This window comes from Bufo bufo, chromosome 6 (genome assembly GCF_905171765.1).
Source record: "Bufo bufo chromosome 6, aBufBuf1.1, whole genome shotgun sequence".
Classification (NCBI taxonomy): domain Eukaryota; kingdom Metazoa; phylum Chordata; class Amphibia; order Anura; family Bufonidae; genus Bufo; species Bufo bufo.
Window position 1 is genome coordinate 394,992,799 of NC_053394.1, and position 24,828 is coordinate 395,017,626.

Genomic DNA, 24,828 nt, shown 5'->3' on the forward strand with positions numbered 1-24,828 from the left:
CCCCACTGGTAACAAGACCATGGTCTGAATATACTCCATTGACTACAACCCTCTGTTGCCTGTCCCTCAGCCACTGCCTAATCCATTCAACAATATGGGAGTCCACGTACAGCCTTATTCTACATAATTAAAAAACGAATCTTTATTTCATGATGGAATAACCTTTGGATGGTAATATATTTTCCTCAAAAAGCATTTTATATAAAAAAAAAAAAAACAGATTTAAATTAAAAAAAATCTGATTTAAATAAAAAAAATAAGATTTTTTAGATTTTTTTTAAAAAATCATTGAGTTTTATCCACCCTGCCAGGCACACCAGCAACTTGGCCAGGTGATAGCAATGCCGCCTCTGCATTGTTATTGTGGGATTTCTGAACCAATGTCCTCCTCATTCTCCTCCTTGTCCTCAGCCGCCACTGTAGGCACAGTTCTGAGTGGCCCTCCAGCAAGACATGTTAAAAATGTCAAGGAAACTGTGCATGTATTTAAGCCATTCTTACCAGCGATCGACCAATATTGATTTTTTAGGGCCGATACCGATAATTTGTGAACTTTCAGGCCGATAGCCGATAATTTATACCGATATTCTGGGAATTTTCATTTTTGGAAAAAAAAAAAATCCTACACAAATCTGCTGAAAATTAATATGTTTATTGTTAACGTGTATTTTTTTTTTTGTAAATCTTTCTTTTTCATTTATACTTAATATTTTTTTTGTTTTTTTTTTTACAAACTTTTAGCACCCTTAGGGACTAGAACCCTTGTCCTATTCACCCTGATAGATCTCTATCAGGGTGAATAGGAGCTCACACTGTCCCTGCTGCTCTGTGCTTTGTGCACACAGCAGCATGGAGCTGAACATGGCAGCCAGGGCTTCAATAGCGTCCTGGCTGCCATGGTAACCGATCGGAGCCCCAGGATTACACTGCTGGGGCTCCGATCGGAGGAGCAGGGGAGAGGGGATCCTGTGGCCACTGCCACCAATGATTAATACTGGGGGAAGGGGCTTGGGTGGGGGGGGGGAGGGGGGAACTGCGCCACCAATGATTAATACTGGGGGGCTTGGGGGGGCGCACTGCGCCACCAATGAAGAGAAATCTCTCATTAATTCATATACAGGAGGCGGGAGCTGGCTTCAGAATCACATAGCCGGCTCCCGACCTCTATGAGCGGTAGCTGCGATCCGTGGCACCTAAGGGGTTAACTACCGCAGATCGCAGCTACAGCTCATAGAGGTCGGGAGCCGGCTATGTGATTCTGCAGCCAGCTCCCGCCTCCTGTATATGAATTAATGAAAGACTTATCTTCATTGGTGGAGTGGTGGCCACAGCCCCGCCCCTCCTCTTGTCCTCCCTCCTCTAATTGGCGGCAGCGGCAGCAGCAGCACAGGGGGAGGGAGACACTGCTTCCTTCTCCCCTGTGCTGCTGCGGGAACACAGAGAGCGCTGAGAGCAGCGCGTTCTGTGTTTCCAATACGTTATCGGTATATCGGCAAAATAGATGCCGATACCGATAACTGTCAAAATCCTCAATATCGGCCGATAATATCGGTAAAACCGATAATCGGTCGATCCCTAATTCTTACTGTGCAATACAAGCCCTCCTTGACCTGCAAAGGCAGATTGGTTTTCCCCTACATCTCCTCATATGCAATTTTTCCCACATGTTGGAATTCCATGCTCCACATGTTGGACCAACTGTACAAGAAGAACCTGTGAACGATTTCTTGATGATGCAGACGGACAGTGCTACTCCCCAATGTAACTTTGATGTTAGACAGTGGCAGCTCATGCGTGTAACCTACCGTTTGCTCAGTCCCTTTGAGGAGGCTGTTGCTGGCCAGCTAGGACCTGTCCTAGGTTGCTAGTATAGCTTATATGTGTATACAGCTAGACCTGCCAATAGCCTTAATACAGTTCCTATGTTTATGTGTTAAAGACAAAAGCAGAGTTATTTACTGTGACATCATGTTTTGAATGACATATTACAGTTATATTTTGTGTTAACAGAAGCAGAAAAAGATAATATGCCTTTAAGATTTATTTTGTAATGTAGGGTAAGCTCAGTGACACAGCAAAAACAACAGAAAGCATAGTGGTAATCTGTTGTTACTGGGCAGAAGTCTATATCAATCACAGCCAGCTTCTCACACAGCAAGAGTTTTCACCAATCACAGCCAGCCTCACACACAGCCTGTCTGGGAATTCCCCAGCTCCTGCTGCTAGAATCACTATTCACAAGTCTATATCAATCACAGCCAGCTTCTCACACAGCAAGAGTTTTCACCAATCACAGCCAGCCTCACACACAGCCTGTCTGGGAATTCCCCAGCTCCTGCTGATAGAATCACTATTCACCAGAGACAGGAGCTGAAGAGACATTCACTCCACTGAGAGCTGAGTTTTATGGGAACAAGACAGTTACATAATGTACATTAAAACAGTTATATAATGTTCATATTGTTAGTATTGTGATTAGAACTGTATACTGAACCAGGGGGGCATGTCCTGCAGTCAACCGAGGAGGCAGCAATTTCTTGGAGCTCCTGCACTCTACCCTTATCTGGTGACATCCACTGGATTTTAAACATCTGTGCCCATTGGAACTTAATACACCCTTGCCCCTGAGTGCACGAGGCACCCAGAAAGTACTTGTTCGGGCGCTCTAGCGGTTTCACAGGGATGGCGCCATCTTGGCACATACCCCAGCTACGCGGCACCCGACAAGCCTAAGGGGAGACTCATGTACTGAAGCCGTTAGTGAGAAGGCAGAGACAGATAGCTGCGTATAAAGTCTACCCTGTGCTTACCTTCCAGGCATATAGGAGATTGTGCACGTCTCCCAATATACCGCACTGGACATGTAGAGTCTGCAGGACACTTATACCTCCATATACTTTACCTAGTGCGTTTGCAATACCCCTACCGCTAATTTAGTCATCAGCACTGCAGCGGTTTCCATTAATAAGTACTTAATACAGCAGATTACACTTTGGGACACAATAACACACCGCAGCTGTACTGTATAATATAACCACACAAGTGGTGATAATGCAGCGCTAATTGTACCTACCTACGCTAACTGAGTCAAGAATGCTGCGATAACTGCGGCCATGCTTTTAACTTAGACATATGAGGAGACATGCCTGATATGCGGGGGGTCTTGAGGTCATAACTTATGGTGAAGATTGGTAGAAACCCGGGAGTGAGACCTAAGCCATCCAAAAGTCGCCAACCTGCTCATATGCTACAAACAGGTCTTGATAAATACATTATGGAAAAAATCCCACTCTTCAGAAAACATTAACGTTTCTACAATAAAAGGTGCGACTTCTAGGATAACCGTTTCTCAATCTGATAAAGAGAGTGATATTGAGGGCTCAATAGAGGCACTTACAAAAGCTGTAAACCCGATTCTTGAGGAATTAGCAGAATTGAAGAGAGAAGTAAAACAAATTGGTCATTGATGATAGAAGTACAAATTGGTCATTGAGTAGAGTCTCTTGAAACCACCCAAACAGCTCTGATGGAGTACTCGAAAAAGAACACTCTGACTATTTATCAGCAACATATCAACTATCTGAAGATCAAGAGAACAGAGGCCGAAGGAATAATATTTGCCTCAGGGGGGTCCCTGAATCCGTTGCCCCTGAATCCGTTGCCAATGCAGTTACAGAAATCTGCTCCTCGCTACTAGAAGAGTATGCTGTCCCAATTGTACTTGAAAGAGCGCACCGGGCCCTAAGACCGAGACCAAAGCCTTCTGACCCACCCAGAGAAATTATTTGTAAGTTCTTGAACTATAACCAAAAAGAGTTGGTCATGAATAAAGCCAGAGAGAGTGATAAGATTGAAAATCAAGGCGCCAGAATACTGCTCTTTCAAGACCTGGCCCCCGCAACTCTACAAAAGAGACGCTTATTGAAGCCGTTTACGGATTATCTCAGGCACAAACGCATCGCTTTCCGCTGGCTTTTTCCCTTCGGAATTCTGGTCCACTGGAGGGACAAAAGACTGGTCATCAAATCCCATGGAGATCTGACAAAAGACTGGTCATCAAATCCCATGGAGATCTTCAAGAAGTCTTGAAAACCCTGGACATTGAGGATCTAGACCAAGAAGTCTTGAAAACCCTGGACATTGAGGATCTAGACCAAGAAGTCTTGAAAACCCTGGACATTGAGCATCTAGACATCCCTGATTGGTCACTGACCACAGATATCTGCATCCCGTCAGGAATCACCCCCCTACACCTTGGGAACAAGTTGGGCCAGGGAAACAGCAAAGACAGAAGAAGAAGCAGGGCAAGCTGACCCTTTGTCGTATTATCTTAGAGGGAGACGGATGAGTTCTACATAGCATCTCCGTTGGATTAGGTCTCTATTCTTAGTACTGTTTTACGATGCCTTATTGCTGATTGTGCCCCTCCTGGCTGCGGGGATCCCCCACCGGCCAAGTAATGCTTTACCAAACTGTGCTTTGTTGAGGCTATGTTACTTCTCGACGACACCTCTTATGACATGGGCGGGGAGGACCTACACAGTGGGGATGATGGCACGACTTGTCTCTTCCTTTATCTTCCCACTTTTAATTTATACTGTAATCTACTTTTGTGCTCTGATTTTCTGCAATGTCTCTTCCTATAATTTCTCCTTACGTGTCTACATATCTCTATGAACCCTATTTCTCATGTTTATTTCTCTGTTCCTCTACTTATACCAGAATAGTACATTTTGGTGTAACGACCTAGTATGGTCGTCCCAGGAGACGATAGATCTCCCACTTGTTTTACCCCATTTGAGGATGACGGTTGTTAACTGTTTTGATCTCTTTGTTCAAACCCTCCGTTTGACGTTTTTTATTCATTATTCCCTCTTAGACATCATTACCAGCTTGACACTCAATGAGCTCCGTGCGGTGTATGGTTCACTCATCTGAAGAACTCCACAGAATGCAGGGTAAGGCGCAATCCCATATCTCCGTACTGCTCCTATCAACATGGCTAGTATACGTGTAGTGACATATAATGTCAGGGGACTGAAGTCCCCGATAAAAAGAAGCCAGATTTTAAGACACTTCCACAAGGAGAAGGTACAAATTATGTTTCTTCAAAAACACTTTTTAAGCACAATAAAGCACCCTACCTTACACACTCCCCATATAACCTATGGTTCCATAGCACGTCCAATGTTGCAAACAAACTAGTTGCTAGCGTTGGAATACATAAACACACCAACTTTACCCTGGTGGGAACTAAGGTCGATGAGGAAAGCAGATATGTATTCATCAAGGGGTACTTAGATTCGCAGCTATACACAATAGCAAATCTCTACGCTCCTAATTCTTCACATAAACCATGGTATGACAAAGTCATGAAGGAGTTAGAAGTGTTTAGAGAACGTTTGGTTATTGAGGCAGGGGACTTCAATATATCTCTAAACCCTCCTCTAGATGCCTCTACTGGCAGATCGTCAGTCCCATATAAGTCACTAGCGGCCATAAAAAAGTTACTACACAGACACTCCTTGGTGGATGTGTGGCGATCCTACCATCCGACTGATAGGGACTATACCTTTTATTCAGCACCTCACAATTCTTATCATAGAATTGATTATATTCTCTTTCCCGCAACTTATATCCACTTATGTACGGAGAGCACCGTGGGTACCATGATGCACTCGGACCACTTCCCGGTATTTATGATATTCACGGTACCGTAAAGCCGTCCCAGAGTTTTTTTTTGTGGAGGCTGAATGAAACACTTCTGGACAATATGACTATAAGGGATCGTATTGTAACAAGTTTAAAATAATATTTTACACTTAATGATACAGAGAGGATATCACCACATATACTGTGGGATTCTCACAAATCTGTCATCAGAGGGGTTTTCATATCTATAGCCTCTGATTTAAATAAAGTAAGGAAAGAGAAGATAATCTCTCTATATCATAAAATAAGCCTCTTAGAATCCGCACATAAACAATCACTGTCCACGCAACATTTAGAAGATCTGACCAAGCTAAGAGAGGAATTGCGAGACTTATTGAACGCTCAGTCTGTCTCATTGAGACAGAAATTTTTCGCGCATGGGAACAGACCGACTAAATTCATGTTAGGCTTATTGAGACAAAAGAAAAGGAAAGCTAGGATCATGGCCATTAAACAACATGACAATACCTTGTCATCAGATGATTCCAATATTGCGAAGGCATTTCATGCTTTCTATTCCGAACTGTATAATATCGATGCATCAGACTCAGAGGGTACAAAAGCTCAAAAAGAGGATCTAGCTAACTCATTTCTTAATAAACTCAACCTCCCTTTCGGCGGACCAAGCAAGGAACTTATGCACTCCCATCACAGAGCGGGTTTGTCCCCGATAGAGAAGACCATACATTTGAAATAATAAATGCCATAACATTTGCTAAGAAGAAGAAAAAGCCTCTTGTACTATTGAGCACAGACGCAGAAAAGTCCTTCGACAGGGTGTCCTGGCCCTTTTTACAGAGCACCCTGTTGAAGTTTGGCTTTCAAAAATCATTTATAGATGCCATTCTCTCCATGTATGTCTTACCTACTGCCCAGATAAAGGTTAATGATCTGATGTCTCCAACGGTACATATAAATAACGGCACCAGACAGGGTTGCCCACTGTCGCCCATTCTATTAATTTTGTCGCTAGAACCGCTATTGCAACATATACGCCAAACACCAGAAGTTCAAGGTTTGCATTGCAAAAATACTGAAATCAAACAGGCAGCATATGCTGACGATCTCCTTCTGATAATGTCTAATCCCTTAGAAGCCTTCCCAGCTTTGCTGCGAATCTTTGACTCCTTTAGTTTCATCTCCAACTATACAGGGAGTGCAGAATTATTAGGCAAGTTGTATTTTTGAGGATTAATTTTATTATTGAACAACAACCATGTTCTCAATGAACCCAAAAAACTCACTAATATCAAAGCTGAATATTTTTGGAAGTAGTTTTTAGTTTGTTTTTAGTTTTAGCTATTTTAGGGGGATATCTGTGTGTGCAGGTGACTATTACTGTGCATAATTATTAGGCAACTTAACAAAAAACAAATATATACCCATTTCAATTATTTATTTTTACCAGTGAAACCAATATAACATCTCAACATTCACAAATATACATTTCTGACATTCAAAAACAAAACAAAAACAAATCAGTGACCAATATAGCCACCTTTCTTTGCAAGGACACTCAAAAGCCTGCCATCCATGGATTCTGTCAGTGTTTTGATCTGTTCACCATCAACATTGCGTGCAGCAGCAACCACAGCCTCCCAGACACTGTTCAGAGAGGTGTACTGTTTTCCCTCCTTGTAAATCTCACATTTGATGATGGACCACAGGTTCTCAATGGGGTTCAGATCAGGTGAACAAGGAGGCCATGTCATTAGATTTTCTTCTTTCATACCCTTTCTTGCCAGCCACGCTGTGGAGTACTTGGACGCGTGTGATGGAGCATTGTCCTGCATGAAAATCATGTTTTTCTTGAAGGATGCAGACTTCTTCCTGTACCACTGCTTGAAGAAGGTGTCTTCCAGAAACTGGCAGTAGGACTGGGAGTTGAGCTTGACTCCATCCTCAACCCGAAAAGGCCCCACAAGCTCATCTTTGATGATACCAGCCCAAACCAGTACTCCACCTCCACCTTGCTGGCGTCTGAGTCGGACTGAGCTCTCTGCCCTTTACCAATCCAGCCACGGGCCCATCCATCTGGCCCATCAAGACTCACTCTCATTTCATCAGTCCATAAAACCTTAGAAAAATCAGTCTTGAGATATTTCTTGGCCCAGTCTTGACGTTTCAGCTTGTGTGTCTTGTTCAGTGGTGGTCGTCTTTCAGCCTTTCTTACCTTGGCCATGTCTCTGAGTATTGCACACCTTGTGCTTTTGGGCACTCCAGTGATGTTGCAGCTCTGAAATATGGCCAAACTGGTGGCAAGTGGCATCTTGGCAGCTGCACGCTTGACTTTTCTCAGTTCATGGGCAGTTATTTTGCGCCTTGGTTTTTCCACACGCTTCTTGCGACCCTGTTGACTATTTTGAATGAAACGCTTGATTGTTCGATGATCACGCTTCAGAAGCTTTGCAATTTTAAGAGTGCTGCATCCCTCTGGAAGATATCTCACTATTTTTGACTTTTCTGAGCCTGTCAAGTCCTTCTTTTGACCCATTTTGCCAAAGGAAAGGAAGTTGCCTAATAATTATGCACACCTAATATAGGGTGTTGATGTCATTAGACCACACCCCTTCTCATTACAGAGATGCACATCACCTAATATGCTTAATTGGTAGTAGGCTTTCGAGCCTATACAGCTTGGAGTAAGACAACATGCATAAAGAGGATGATGTGGTCAAAATACTCATTTGCCTAATAATTCTGCACGCAGTGTAAGGTAAACCCAACTAATTCGCATTGGGCATTAACATACACAACTCGGTTATCTCGACCTTGCGGTCCAATGCACCATTTAAGTGGGCCACGGAATCCATAAAATTTTTGGGACTTAATGTCACCCCTAATTTAGACCACTTATACGAAGCAAACTATGTGCCATTATTGAGAAGTATCCCAGATATCTTAAACTCGTGGTCCCCCTCCTTTAATTCTTAGTGGGGTAGGAGGAACATTTTCAACTCCTTAGTGATCCCAAAAATCACATATCTTCTTCAAACACTGCCCATTAAACTGCCTGGGAGTTTCTTCACTCAGTTCAGAAGGATAAGCTCTAGATACATCTGGGGGAATATTAGACCTAGAATTGCATACAAGATCCTCCAACTGCCCGTCACCAAGGGAGGTATGGGGCTGCCATCCTTACAAAGGACATATAAGGCGATTCATCTAAATAGAATACTGGACTGGGTGAGGAGACCCACTCATAAGCAGTGGATTATGTTGAAGGAGCAGATAGTGCAAGCCCCCCTGAGATACCTTATTTTTTCAGATCCAAAGGAAGGTACATGTGTGAAGGGCAATTCTCTTGCCGCGAGCACTCTTAAAATCTGGCAGGATAAACAGATTAAGAGATGTTGTGTAGATTATCCCTCCCCTCTAATGCTAATAACGGATTGCCTACACCAAAGTAAGGAGGCCCTGCAAACCTTACCGGATCAAATAAAAGAGATCAACATAAAACCAGGAGACTTACTAGACACAAACGGTTAGTTTTTAAGTCTAACAGAACTTAAATCTAAATTTGCCCTTCCTAACCTGAATCGGTTACAATATGAATACATTAAATCTTGTATAAAGGATATCTACTCTTGTCAAAGATCCTCAGCTGAACTTTCGTGGTTCGAAAAGCTTCTTACCCAGGTAAAGCATTCCACAAAGTCTATTGCTAAAATCACACAACACCTGTGCCAACTGGAAATGCCCAGTTGTGTATATTTTATATGGGAATGGGAAAACTATCTAAGAAAATGTTCACAGAATGGGGTGGCTCTACCAATCCGACGCGCATTCTTTGAGGACTGGTTGTAAGAGCTTATCACGCTCATCTACATAGTAAGTCCAGCGCGGAAAAAAGGAGGCTGTAAATCTATCCAAGCGCCGGCTCTTACACTCACGGAGCGGCGCCGGAGAGACAGAAAGGGGAACGTGATCATCACAAGAAATCCCTGAACTCAAAGTACCGACACAGCAGCGGAGCACAGTATTACAGCTGAACAGTGAGTAACAGTGGGACGCCGCATAAGTAAATCACTGCACTACTAGCTGTATTCCTATTTCGTTCCGTGGAGATTTCTTTGGAAGGAATTCTATACCCCAAAGAACGATCAGTATTATATCCAAACCAAGGTTGGATGGACATTTAATCCAAGGACTTTTTTATCCCTAATATCCAGAGGCTGTCATATTTAAATTATTTTTATTATTACCAAGAGGTTGAGGAACCTATTTTTAATATCCGGATTGTATGTTATATTGTTTTAAGTATTAATGTATGAATTATTTATGTGTTATATTTGCAATAAACTGTGAGGTTCCTATATTAAGAGAGTGCCCAGTATCTTTTTAACAAGAAGTAGAATGAATTAGCTTTTTACGAGAGACTAGGCTAGGTCCTTAGGTGGTACCACAATCTCAAGTGTGACTTTCTTTGCTATCAGAAGTGCCACCCACATATCAGAGTCCTCAATTACTTCAGCCAAAAGAAAGGAATTAGCTGAACAACTTGGTGTCATGAGAGCCGAAATTGAGATGGAGGCTGCCATCGAGGCGCAGCGCCAACTGATGGCTGAAAAGGAAGCTGAAATGGAGGCACAGCGCCATCAAATGGAAGCTGAAATGGAGGCACAGCACCATCAAATGGAAGCTGAAATGGAGGCACAGCACCATCAAATGGAAGCTGAATTGAAAAGTCTGGAAAGGCAAAAAGAAGTTAAGATCATAGAAGCCAGACTCAGAGTACATGAGGAGGATATGAGTCAGAGTAGTCATAGGTTCAAATCTGTACTAAGTGAAGAAAAAGACTCCTACTTTCCTTCATATGCCCAGGAGAATGGAAGGAAATCTCCAGCATGTAGTGAAGAAATAAGTTATTATCCTTCCATCCCTAATAACAAAGAGAGGCCTAGTCCAGTGTTGGGAAAAAGGTGTGTGAATTTAACCTCTATCTCTACCAGAAAAGATGAAGAAAAGGACTTACCTAATTCAAAACTAAGTGAGAAAATAGAACCGGATGATTTTATTCCTAGATGCCACGGCAATGCTCAGGAGAATGTTAAAACCATTGTCCCAGCAAGACCACAGAGAACAGTCCTAGCTAGACTTCCTATTCCGGAACCTACTGTATTTTCAGGGGACATACTGAAGTTCATAGAGTGGAAGGCAAGTTTTGAAATGATCATTGAGCATCATTGCTTCAGACCAGTTGACAAGTTATTCTACCTTCAGAGATATGTTGGTGGAGAAGCCAAGGACGTTCTTGAAAGTAACTTCTATAGGAAATACGAAGAAGCCTACAAACAAGCTTGGGAAAAATTGAATGCAAGATATGGTCATCCTTTCTTAGTACAAAGAGCCTTTAGAGAGAAACTGAATAACTGGCCTAAAATAGGTCCTAAAGAACACTTCAAACTCTAAAAGTATGGTGACTTCCTGCAAGCATGCAGCAATGCCATTACATATGTTCAAGGACTGCAATTACTGAACGACTATCTAGAAAACCACAGGATGCTAACTAAGCTACCTGAAGAAGTGGTTTCTAGATGGAATCGCTATGTGACTGAACAGTTAGATCTAGGTAAGGACTTCCCAAGTTTTAAAGGAGTTAACTGAGTTCATCAATAAGGAAGCACGGCTAGCATGTAATCCAGTAACAGCATTTTACATATTAAAATCCTTAGAAGAAAGGCCTGTGAGAGATATAAGACGCGCAAGAGCAAGTAGCTTTGCAACCAACACAGCAGCTAAATGTCCAGAAACCTACGAGAGCAAGTCCAAAGTCACTACTGGGATCAGTAGAGAGACAGAACCGACAAATCTTCAGACTACCTTCAAGTGTATACTCTGTGGAGAGAACTACTCCGTACATAAGTGCCAACAATTGAAGGAGAAGTCCCAAGAAGAAAATACATTTTTTGGATGGATAACCAACTGTGTTTCGGATGCCTAAAAAAAGGCCATGTTACTAAGGAGTGTAAGATAAAGGCCACATGCAGCGTTTGCAAAGGATGCCATCCTACACCACTACATGAAGAAAGTCCAAAAGAAAGATAAATCCTAAATACCTAAAGATACTGAGGAAGGAAAGAAAGTATTGGTATTCTTTTGCAGAGTGAGGGAAGGAAAAAACAATGGCACATCAATGATTGTACCAGTGTGCATATTAAATCCTAAAAGGATAAACAAGAAGGTATACGCTTATGCGCTACTGGATGCCCAGAGTGATGTCACCTTCATTGATCAAGAAATCTGCAAGAAATTACAAGTGGCTACAGGACCAGTGACGCTCAAACTCACCACAATGACAGGAAGAGATACATTAGTGAATAGTCAAAGGACTGAGAGAGGACTTTATTCAAACTGCACATTAGATCTACCTCCAGCTTATACAAAAGACAATATACCTCTAGATCGAGATCGCATACCTACCTGTGAAACAGCCAATGAATGGGAGCACCTATCTGTCATATCATATGAAATGTCCCCGCTAAAGGTGTTGGACTATTGATAGGCTACGATTGTCCCGAAGCCTTGGTACCACGAAAGGTAATCACAGGAGGAAAGGGTGAACCCTATGCTGTTCAAACTGATCTAGGATGGGGTGTTGTTGGAGGAAAACAGCAAATCGCAAACTCAAGACAGGTGACAGGATTGTGTCATCGAATATCTGTCCAAGAGTTACCAACTGTAAGTCCAGCGAAAGTAATCAAGATCCTTGAATCCGACTTTCCAGACATAAGTTCTAAAGAAAAAAGTGTATCTCAAGAAGACAAAGTTCGTACACACGAAGAAAGTATTCAGCAGAAATCAACAAGGTCATCTTGAAATGCCCTTACCTAAATAATAAGAGATCCCAAACTCAAGCAGGAATATTTGAAATTCATGGAAGCCATCCTTGAAGAAGGACATGCAGAGAAAGTTAATAACAAACCTAAAGAAGGAGAAGTGTGGTACATCCCACATCAGGGTGTCTACGACTCAAAGAAAACAGATACAATTAGAGTAGTATTTGAATGCTCAGCAAAGTACAATGGTGTTGCATTGAATGACCATTTACTAAAAGGAACAGATCTTACAAACACTCTGCCTGGAGTACTCTGTAGATTCAGAAAGTATCCAGTAGCAGTCATGTGTGACGTTGAAAAGATGTTTCACCAGTTTCATGTGAAAAATGAAGATAGAGACTTCCTGAGGTTTCTATGGTGGGAGGATGGAGATACAGATACAGAGATACAGAGCCAGCAGAATACAGAATAAAAGTACACTAGTTTGAAGCAGCATCGTTTCCAGGTTGCGCCAATTATGGTATGAAGTACCTGGCCAATCAGAATGAAAAGGATTGTCCATCAGCAGCAAATTTTCTGAAGAAAAACTTTTATGTAGATGATGGTCTCATAAGTCTAGAGTCCACAGAGTTAAAGAGACTTAGTCAAGATCCTAAAAGGCTTCCAAACAAACTAGTGAAAGAAAGTCAAGAGTTATGTGCAAGAGGAAACCTGCACCTTCACAAATTCATCTCAAACAACAAAGAGGTACTGGAATCCATCAGTGACTCTGAATGTGCAACAACAATGAAAAATGTAGATCTCAATTATGATCATCTTCAAGTTCAGAACGTACTTGGATTGGGATGGAATGTAGAGAATGACAAGTTCTTCTTTGAAGTATCTATTGAAGAAAAAGTTGTAACTAGATGAACCATTCTTTCCGCAGTGGCTTCTATATTTGATCCGTTGGGATTCCTGGCCCCAGTAATCCTCAGAGCAAAGGAAATACTGCAAGAATTATGCAGACAGAAGTTGGGATGGGACGAGCCCATACCTGAAAATTTGAGGCCAAGGTGGGAGAGTTGGATAAGAGACCTGCAAAACTTGAGAGAAGTTCGGATACCCAGATGTTTTGTACCTCATGATTTCAGAAAAGTACAAGAAAATAGAACTTCATCACTTTTCAGATGCCAGTAGTTATGGTTATGGTCAGTGCTCCTACATCAGAGTGATAGGAGAAGAAAAGATACACTGTGCCCTGGTTATGGGGAAGGCCAGAGTTGCACCTATCGGTATTCAGACAATACCAAGACTTGAACTGACAGCAGCCATAGTTTCAGCATCAGTAAGCAAGTTTCTGAGAGAAGAATTGGAATTGAAAATAGATGAAGAATATTTTTGGACAGACTCGCAACTCGCAAGTTGTCCTATGATACATAAACAACGAAGCTCGAAGATTCCATATCTTTGTCGCCAACAAAGTTGAGAAAATTTGGGAAATAACAAATCCGGAACATTGGCATCACATTGACACAAAGCATAACCCAGCAGATCATGCTTCAAGAGGCCTGAATGTAACAGAATTGAAAAATTCAAATTGGTTCACCGGTCCAGAGTTCCTTTGGGAAAAGAAAATCACGCCCAGTAAAGGTTACACAGAATTGTCTATGGGTCATCCAGAAGTAAGAGTTGAACAAACATTTAGCACTGCTCCCAAGTGTCAAGATGACGTACTTGAAAGACTAGCCAGATGTTCAAAATGAAATACAGTCATAAACGTAGTAGCTCGAATTCAACATGTGGCAAAGGGAATCAGAAAGAAGGAATTGTTGAATGTAGAAGAAAAAATAAAAGCTGAAGAAACAGTCATAAGGCTTATTTAACAGAGATTCTACAGTGAAGAGTTAAAGAGACTTAGTCAAGATCCTAAAAGGCTTCCAAACAACCACCCATTGTACAAACTTAATCTTGTCCTGCAGGATGGTATACTGAAGATGGGAGCGAGACTGGAAAATGCATCGTTACCTAGCAGAATGAAGCATCCAGCAATTCTACCTAAAAACTCTACCTTCACAATATTAATTATTGATCACTACCACAACATATCCTTGCATCAAGGAAGAAGCTTTACCCAAAGCTGTTTGAGAGAAGGTGGTTACTGGATTGTGAAAGGAAGCAAAGCTATAGCAAACTATATAAGTAAATGTGTAGTCTGCAGAAAGGCATGTAGACCTACAGAAGAACAAAGAATGGCAGATTTACCGGCAGATCGTGTAAACCCATCACCACCATTTCTTTATAGCGGAATGGATTGTTTTGGCCCATTCATCACCAAACAGAACCGTAAGGAGTACAAGAGATATGGACTAATATTTACATGTCTGAGTTCCAGAGCGATTAACCTGGAAATGTTAGAGGATATGTCAACTGACGCATTCATCAATGCCTTGAGATGTTTTATAGCCATTAGAAGTACCGTCAGAGAGTTTAGATCTGGCCAAGGATCTAATTTTGTCGGAGCAAAGAATGAATTGAAGAAAGCTCTAAAAGAGATCGATAAAGAAAAAGTAACTGAGTATTTGTTAGAGAAACAGTGTGATTTTCACATGAATGCTCCACATGCAAGCCATACAGGAGGAGTTTGGGAAAGACAAATCAGAACTGTGAGAAATGTGTTAAGTTCAGTGTTGAAAAAGAACGCCGGAAGAATAGATGATGCTTCACTTAGGACCCTATTCTATGAAATAATGTCTATTGTTAACAGTCGTCCATTTACAGTTGACAATATCAACGATCCAACAAGTTTGGACCCTTTAACTTTCAACCATCTACTTCACCTTAAGTCTGATTACTTACAGCCACCACCTGGCAAGTTCACCAAAGAGGATTAATATACTAAAAGGAAATGGCGAAGAGTTCAATATCTATCAGATCAGTTTTGGAATAGATAGAGGAAAGAGTACTTAGCCAATCTTATGCTAAGAAGTAAAGGGCAAACACCCAGAAGAAATGTCGGTTGGTGACATAGTGTTAGTGAAAGAAGAAGATTTACCTAGAAGTCAATTGAAATTAGCCAACGTTCTAGAAGTTCAAAAGGATAAAGACAAACTAGTAAGAAGAGACTCAAAACTTGATAAAAAAGGAAAACGTCTCACTACTCCACTCAAGTTGGAACGTCCTATACAGAAGTTAGTTGTTCTACTTGAGAGTGATAAAAGACACTTGGAAGTCGAGAACCTGATGAAAAATTCCTCAAATTCATGTTCAAGTCCTACCAATAAGAACATAAAATTAGGTAATTTTGGTGGGAGTGTAACTGGACAGCTAGGACCTGTCCTAGGTTGCTAGTATAGCTTATATGTGTATACAACTAGACCTGCCAATAGCCTTAATACAGTTCCTATGTTTATGTGTTAAAGACAAAAGCAGAGTTATTTACTGTGACATCATGTTTTGGATGTCATATTACTGTTATATTTTGTGTTCACAGAAGCAGAAAAAGATAATATGCCTTTAAGATTCATTTTGTAATGTAGGGTAAGCTCAGTGACACAGCAGAAACAACAAAGCATAGTGTTAATCTGTTGTTACTGGGCAGAAGTCTAGACCAATCACAGCCAGCTTCTCGCACAGCAAGAGTTTTCACCAATCACAGCCAGCCTCACACACAGCCTGTCTGGGAATTCCCCCAGCTCCTGCTGCTAGAATCATTATTAACCAGAGACAGGAGCTGAAGAGACATTCACTCAACTGAGAGCTGAGTTTTATGGGAACAAGAGGCCAAAATAGGTAGTTAAAACCGTTATATAATGTTCATATTGTTAGTATTGTGATTAGAACTGTATACTGAACCAGTTATATAGGTGTTTACTTACAGTTCCACCAATTGCAACCATACAATTGCAAACTACAAAGTTCACAATCCAAATTCAAATTCCATATTGCAATCCAAATTGCATACAACCATACCAGATCATACTCAACCAATCTGCAAATAGGTACTAGTGTTGAGCGCGAATATTCGATTAGCGAAATTTTTAATCGAATATCGGCACTTCGCTAATTCGCGAATATTTCGAATATAGTGCTTTTCCAAAAGCAGTACTTTTAAGAGAGGATTCCCTGCTCCCTGCCCGCTCAAGTCAGTGCCCGTTGCCGCCTCTATCTACTTCCCGTGCGCATGGAGCGTCCCCATCACCATGGGAACGCCTCCATGCTAGAATGTACTGTCGGATGTGAGAATCAAGTTGCAATCGCAATGCGAATAATATAACTTGAATAAATCGCATAACGATTTTAACTTGTACCTGGATTACAATGGTTGGCTTTCTTGAATTAGCGAAGATGGAGAATATTTTGATTTGACTAATAAATATATTAGTCATCCTCGCTAATTTAAAGTAATTTAGTAAACCAGGTCTAAGTTGAAATCCCAATGCGATTAATTCAAGTTATATTAATCGCATTGCGATTTTAACTTGTAGCTGCTGCTGGGTCTCTAATGGAATGGGTCAGCTTGCTAGAATTAACGAAGTTAACGAATATTGAATCTAGCAGTGCTAATTTGTAATCGCAATGCGATAATATTTGCTATTATTAACCGCATTGCGAATCCAACTTTTATAATGCACTATTCTGACATACAGTACTATATTTGTTTTAATAGTTAATTCTACCAATACCACCTATAGCAAAATCGCCAAAGCTGGAATTGCAATGCAATAATATTCGCTATCTTCGTTGATGTAGAATACTTCCCTATCTTCGTTGATGTAGAATAAAGAATACTTCGCTATCTTGATTCTTTTATTAACAAAGACATAGAATATAGCGCTATATTCGTGTTAAATCTAGATCTCCAAGATTAAAGAATAGGATAGTTGCCATATTATTAAGTTATAAGGCAATTAGAAGTTATATGTTATAACTTCTAATTCTAAGCTTAAAAATCGCAATATGCGAATGATTAAATCGCATATTAATCGCGATAAATACAATAATGACGAATATTCAATTTAGACGAATATTCAAGCGAATATTCGCGAAATATCGCGAAATCGAATATGGCACCTCCCGCTCAACACTAGTAGTTACTGCAAACTGCAAACCCAGTTTAGCCAGTAGAACTGTTAGACCTCAGATATACCTGAAGTGAAAGTACAGATACTCAAGAGAAATATATCCACCATTTTATGTTGAATGACAAGACTGAACAGTTGAACCACCATCTTATGCTTACCACCATTTTGTGATATCTTTTCAACACGTGTTATGTACATGGACTATCTGCTGCGGAGGTGGGATTGTTATATGAAGAAAAGTTGAAGTTAATAAAGAAGTTATTTCAAGCATTTGGTGTGCTCTTTAAACCTACTGTTTCCATAGAACGGCGCTAGAGGAATTACAGAGTAATAGACAGTATGGTTAGACTAAAAGTCAGAGATATCAAAGTTCTTCTAATGCCACAGCGCAAAAGGCACTTCATAGCACTGCGCCTGCCACAGAGGCCACTTTATTTGTCAGTCACCAGTACTAAGGGATGCTATGGTCCTGGGTTCGAATCCGACCAAGGACAACATCTGCATGGAGTTTGTATGTTCTTATGTCTGTGTTTCTGTGGGTTTCCTCTGGGTACTCTGGCTTCCTCCACACTCCAATGACATACTGATAGGGAACTTAAGATTGTGAGCCCCATTGGGGACAGTGTGATGCTAATGTCTGTAAAGCGCTGTGGAATATGTCAGCGCTATATAAGCGAGTATAATTAATAAATAAATAAATAAAATAAAATCATGTCATTCCACTCCTTCACATCCTGGAGGGGATGCTGTTAAATCTGACTGGCGAGGAGGACAGAAGACGTGGCGCCTATTTCAAGGCCACCTTAGCCCTGTGGAGTCTGAACTGGCACAGGAGGAGGAGGACATAAACGCCCAAGAATTCTATATAGAACTAGATGGTTTATCTGCCCAAGCGACAGGAGAGGAACATGAGGAGCTAGAGGGCGAAGAGGGCGCAGATAACTCTGACAGACCGTGGCATCATGCAGTGGAGAGTCCCTAAGAGCAAAAGAGCAAAGAGTCCCTAAGAGTCCCTTCCTGAAATGTCCAGATGCAAGTTAAGTGGCTTGTGTAGTGATAGCCGCATTATCACGATTCAGCAGAGGTATGACTACTGGCTGTTAGACCCTCACTACCAAAATGGAGGCCTTTTTTACACCTTCTGAAAGGGATGAAAAACTCAACTACTATTGAGCCATCCTTTGTAGTTGGGTCTCACTGCCATCACTTTGCAGGTCTCACTACCATCACTGCTGGTGGGTGGGGGAAGGAGCAGCACCAGAAACTTAAAGGGGTTGTCCAGGTTCAGAGCTGAACCAGGACATATCCCCATCTTCACCCCTCCGGTCCCCCTGATATGAGCATCAGAGCATTTCATGCTCTGATGCTCTCCTTTGCCCTGCGCTGAATCGAGCAGGACAAAGGCATTTTAAGTATATCCGATGACATACCGGGCTCTCTATAGCAACTCCTAGCCAGTCTTCAGCCCAGCAGTTAGCCCGGTGATGTCAACAGCATTAATGGGCGGGCTTTAGCGCTGCCCTAGCCTGTAAAATGGCTAGAACAGCGCTAAAGCCGCCCCATCAGAGCTGGTGACGTCACCGGGAGCACTGCTGGGCAGAAGCCTCCACCTAGCAGTGTGCCAAAGTAAACAAAAAAAAAAACTTGCCCTGCACAATACAGCACAGGGCAAGGGAGAGCATAGGAGCATGAAATGCTCTGATGCTCATGTCAGAGGGGCTAGAGGGGTGAAGATAGGGATATGTCCGGATTTAGCTCTTAAACCGGACAACTCCTTTAAGTCTTAAGTCTCTGATGAGCACTTTTCTTCAAACACCTACTGAAGAAACCACCCAGCAGCAGCAGGACATGGAGCAGAACCTGAACCAGCTGCTGGTGGCATACTTTAACTGCAGCCTGTCACCCCAGATACAAGATCCCCGGATTGTTGGGCAGCCAAACTTGAATTGTGGCCATAACTGGCCGAGTTTGCCCTGGGCAAGCTTTCCTGCCCGGCCAGTAGTGTGGCATCAGAACGGGTGTTTAGTGTGGCGGGTGGCATAGTTAACCCAGAGAACTCACCTTTCAACACTAAATGTTGCAAGACTAACCTTTATAAAGATAAATCAGTCATGGATGAACCAGGACACTGGTGCCTCATGCAAGAGACTAGATCATTCTGACAGTAATGATCTGACTGTAGTGTGCTGCCACACAGGAACATTATGACAGATGGCCTGTTACTTCTAGACACGTGCTGCTGCCAATATTCTGATGCTGCCACAAGCCTGCTGCCTCTACTGCCATCTGCTTCTACTGTGATCTTCCACCATCTTGTGCTGTTCCCCCCCCCCCCCCCCTTTCCCTACTCTGTTACGGAGCTACTAGTGTTACTCTTCATGCTGTTGCCACCTTCACCACTAGTGTCCTTGTTTGGCTGTGTTGACATTACTGTTTACTTTTCCGTTCTTCTGATTGGTCAGGAGAACAGAAAAATACCGCCCCCCCCACCCCCCGTCATTTGAGCGATCATTATTTTGCATCAAAATGTTGAAGCCAAGCAGGAGTGGTCCAAAACACAGAAGACATGCAAATATTTCCACCCTATGGCATCTCTGTTTTGGACCCACTCATGTTTTTACCTTACAAATACTGATCAAATGCTGACCAAATACTGACAGTGTGAAGATGGATGATCAAACTACAGGATCTGCTTTGATGGATCAGAAGAATGGAAAAATAAACAGTAACGTGTACACACCTTACTGCTGACACCCTCCCCACTGCACAGTTCAGTCCACACTGATAAATTAGACCTGAGGCTAACATTGACCTTAAGTTATTTGGTCAGTTATTTCCATCAGTTTTTGTGATCCAAATTCAAGAGCCAAGCTTACTTTTGGATTAATCATGAATACATGTGCACCTGTTCTGTGGTTTTGACCCGCACCTGCTTTTGGCTGACAATAACTAATGAGAATAACTGATCAAATAAGTGAAGTGTGAACTAAGCCTAATAGTGACGCACAGTCATTCTACAGCTAACAGAAGGGAATCAAATGCATGTTTGAACTTCCACAACATGGATTCAAATAAAATAAAAATTCTCCACCACTTTATTGGCGCTGCCTCCATGACCTTATTTTGTTCCACTAAAGAGTCATTGGGACACCCGCAGGGGTGCGAAGCATTTTTTTTTTTGTTTTACTGTAGGATGCTGTATGCTTTTCTTTTGGTTTAGCTAGGGGCTAACTGGGACTGTTGCTGGCCTGCACGATGATGCATACGTCCATATATGACCTGCCGGTCATTCTGACGCACAGTAACTGTTTCGATACATTCTCCCTAAAGTTTATCTGCAGGCTGGGATAAACCTGATTTAATGCATTTCGTGACAAATTAATTCATAATGAAGCAATTTTTTGGGAGAAATTTTTGAAAACTTAGCTCATCTCTACCCAAATCTATTCAACATGGCTAAACATTCCTCAGACAATCATTAACAATCTCAATAATAGCATGCAAAGGTGTGTGAGTGAATGTTTTTATGCACGTGGTTCTCATACTCGATATGTAATAAAGCAAGATGTTTTGAATATTTTGTTTCCATTGTTTTATCATTTGCAAATCATTCTCCAAGATTTTCCTCAGCATAGGTCATCAACATGAAATCAGTGTGGTTCTGACTCCCTGCAACCCTGCCAATCAGCTGCCCTGCAGCTTCAGTTAACACAAGTCTTCCTCACAGCTTACCAAGCCATCTAATGGATAGTAGATGTGCTTGGCATTGCAGCTCAGGCCCATTCACTCAAATGGGGCTAAATTGTGCCTAGGCCATATGACCGATGAACGTCACATTGCACGGCCAGGAAGAGGCTTAAGCACTGTGGCCTCTTCAGTTGACAGGCGAGGGTGATGGGAGTCAAATCCCTCGCTGATCTGATATTAATGACCTCTTCTGAGCATAGGCTACACATATCATATACATAATATATATATATCACCAATAACGCCATTACATTTCCATATTTAATTGGAATTTTAGCTGAATCAGTAAATATAATGCTGAAAAAAAAAACGGACAGAAGATAGTATGCAAAAATTCAACATAAAATAGTAGTATCCAGTATCTGTGAGTCTTGTCTGCTTTATTTATTGGTTACTACTCACCTGGGCGGTTATCTGTAGGAATGTCCTCTGTACTCTGCTCATCACCCCTCACATATGTCTCTGTAGGATTAATATTGTTCAGATGTTCACCTGGATTCACGAACTGTGAAACAAATATTGTAGAAGTCATCAGACGGTTGGAGAAGTTATGGGAAATGTGTCATATGAAAAAGATCAGTAATTAGAATGAAGACCAAAAAATGACCGGACAGCAGGAGTAATCTGACCCAAATAGCTGCAGGTCTCCTGTATAAATCCAATCTGAATCCAAGCTTCTTTATTCTAACTAGAAGTTTGTAATGCAGGGAAAGTAGCCCTATGTTCCATCCATATTATTAAATTGGGTGTATTTAACAGTACATAGTTTGTGTACCTGTTGCTCTTGCTGGCCACTGTATATCCACAGAGGGAGTGGCAGACCATGCTAATACTACAGGGAGTGCCGGAAGACAGCTCAAAAGGATGTAGAACCTGGCGATGATGTGGTGATGAGTATTATGGCACAGAGGGTTGTGCCACAATACTGTATAGCACAAGCCAGGTGAAGTGACAATGGTAGTGTGTGAGGTTATCTCAGAGTGTGCGAGTGTAGCAGACCTGAACAAAGCAAATAGGCTGTAAACAAAGACAGTACAACGGAAGCCTGGAGTAGTGGTGCAGTGTGCTCCAGTAAAGCTCAATGAGATTACCGGTTGGCCAGAGGACCAAGACCAGAGGTTCCAAACATCTTGAGGGGGGGTCTCACAAACAGGCCTGAGTGGGAAAGATGGCAGAGAGAAAGAAAGAAGAGAATGGCAAGACTGAACCTGTTACATTTCAGGAGCAATTGCTGGGTCAGATCGGGCTGTGGAAGTGCCAGCCCTGAGCCAAAAATGAGTGTCCAGCGGGTTGTAGGAGACTGCTGCCCTAAGGCCTAGTGAAAGAAGTGTTCATCCAAGTCCTGCAGAGTGAGTTAGCTGCTTTGCTTAGCAGAGACAGTGGTAAGCCCACTGATAGATGTCAGTCCCCTTGCATAAAATAAAGGTTCACATGTTGTCTGTGTACTGCAAAGTAAAGATGCTGTTGTTATTGCAGATGTTACAAGTTAAAGAAGCACTCCAGCAATATGTTTTGACTGTACAGTGCAGTGTAGATCATTATTAAAGTGTCGAGACCACTGTGTATGCCTTGCTGTAATGTAAGGCTATTTTTAAGTACTAATTGGTTCTGTTCCTTTAATTACGTTCCTTTTATTATTACCATTCTGTGTAATGATATAACTTGTAAATCTAGCACCCATCCCCTATTGTATTGATAAGACCACATTCCTGAGTGATCTCAGAGACATGCGTGCTGTACACTGGAGGAGGAGCTAAAAGGTTTAAACTATATGACACACATACATTTGGGGGACTCCACCTGAAACTTCATCCTAGGTAGGATGTAAGTATTGATTTGCCCTATGTCTTGTACACCCTGGGGTGTTGGTCATGTGTTATAATGTGCTAGATAGCCATGTGTTATAACATGAACAATGGAGTCTCACTCCATTTAGGCTAGTTTATGTATGCATTTACTTTTTATTATTCAGTATGTGATTTTCCTCTGTTATCTTATTTTTAAATCACACTTAGTAAATATATTTATTCACTTAGTCTGCGTCAGCTTATTCCTTCTCAAATCTTTTGAATTCACATTACATTTGTAAATATATGTTTTAGTTAGCACATGATTCATGGCATGGTTCTGATATGGTTCTTCTAATGCAGCCTAAATTTTCCATGATGCCTCTGCAAAGATGAAGTGAACAGAATGACATCACACTACACTTACCTAAGAGCAGAATATGTTAGAACTTATGTCTCCTAACTCAAACTGCAGAGTCTTAGTATATTCCTATGTGATGCAGCTTCAGGCTGTGTTCCCCGTTTCCTGCTTGTGATGTGTTTATTTCTGAAAGCTCTTACAGGCTGGTGGGAGAGCAGAGCAGTGTGAAGCTGCATCTCATAAAACTACACTGGAGATTCAGTACACTCAGATAGTATGGACAGTTAGCGAGAATCAGGAAAGTTTCATAACTCTGAAGCAGAGATGAGATAACTTCTTAAAATTCACTTTGTATCTGATTCAGCAAAAAGTTTGGTGCGGACCTGAATGAATTTGTTACGAATCAAAGCTGTTCCAAGTGCCATAAAAATTTGTATATAATACACTGTACTGTAGTCTCCTAGGACCCGGGTTTTTGATGAAAAGATGTTATTGTTAAAGATAAGTGAATTGAAGCATCAGAAGTCACCTGTCAGCAAAGGGTAGACACACTGCGATCCCTTCAGTGTAGTACGTGTAGTCCCGCACATTTAACAGGCATCATGGAAGTGAACGCCCCTTTGGCCTCCAGGAAGTTGGACGCAGTCCGCCAGGGGTCAAGTAAGCAGTTAGTACAGAGGATTACGGTTCTTTATTGGAATGAACTAAACAAATTTTCCACCTAATGGAACGAAATTTGTCACAGCTAATACGATCGGTTAGGGAATATGGAATATGTCACTATGACAGCTACGACAAATTTTAATCCAATTCTATGTCATTGTGCAGTGCAATGGAATTTTAACCTATGTGGATCCCTCCATAACGTCTAGGATTCCTCCCCATACTATGAACGAAGTAGTATTTCTCTTTCAAAATGTATCAGGATTAAAACTAGATGGATCAAACATGGCCGCTGGATTATTTACCATAAGGGACAGGAGCCATAAAACTAGTTGTCATATAATATGGTGACCAAAGAGGGGCTGTCACTGGTTAGGGTAACGGCATCTGAAGGGTTGCCATTACCACTGGTCATAGACCTTAGTGTCAGGTGTCTACTCTTTAAAACAGCAGACATCTGGCGGCTACGGCGCCATTTTTAAATGCCTGGTCGCTAACCTAAATATACTGTTGACATTCAGAGGCCTGGGTATACCTGATTTAATATGATTCGTGACAAAATTACCCGTAACAAAGCAAATTTTTGGGAGAAATTTGGCTAAACATCCAAATGTAATTTTTAAAAACTTTGCTCATCTCTAGACATCACATGACCAGGTATCTGTCCCGGCTGTGTCTCAGTCTGGTTGTTGTGCGCTGCGATACGTTGCTGTGCA

At 41.7% G+C, this 24,828-nt stretch overlaps 1 protein-coding gene and 1 long non-coding RNA gene across 3 annotated transcripts in view; both read right to left on the reverse strand.

Annotated features, from left to right (window-relative positions):
- Nucleotides 1-24,828, reverse strand: part of LOC121003533 (zinc finger protein 501-like) — a 434,191-nt gene that overhangs the window by 238,505 nt on the left and 170,858 nt on the right. The window lies entirely within an intron of this gene.
- Nucleotides 1-24,828, reverse strand: part of LOC121003626 — a 78,991-nt gene that overhangs the window by 26,784 nt on the left and 27,379 nt on the right. The window contains exon 2 of the long non-coding RNA XR_005779567.1: nucleotides 21,704-21,806. This is a non-coding gene — a long non-coding RNA (uncharacterized LOC121003626). The remainder of the gene's footprint in view (nucleotides 1-21,703; nucleotides 21,807-24,828) is intronic.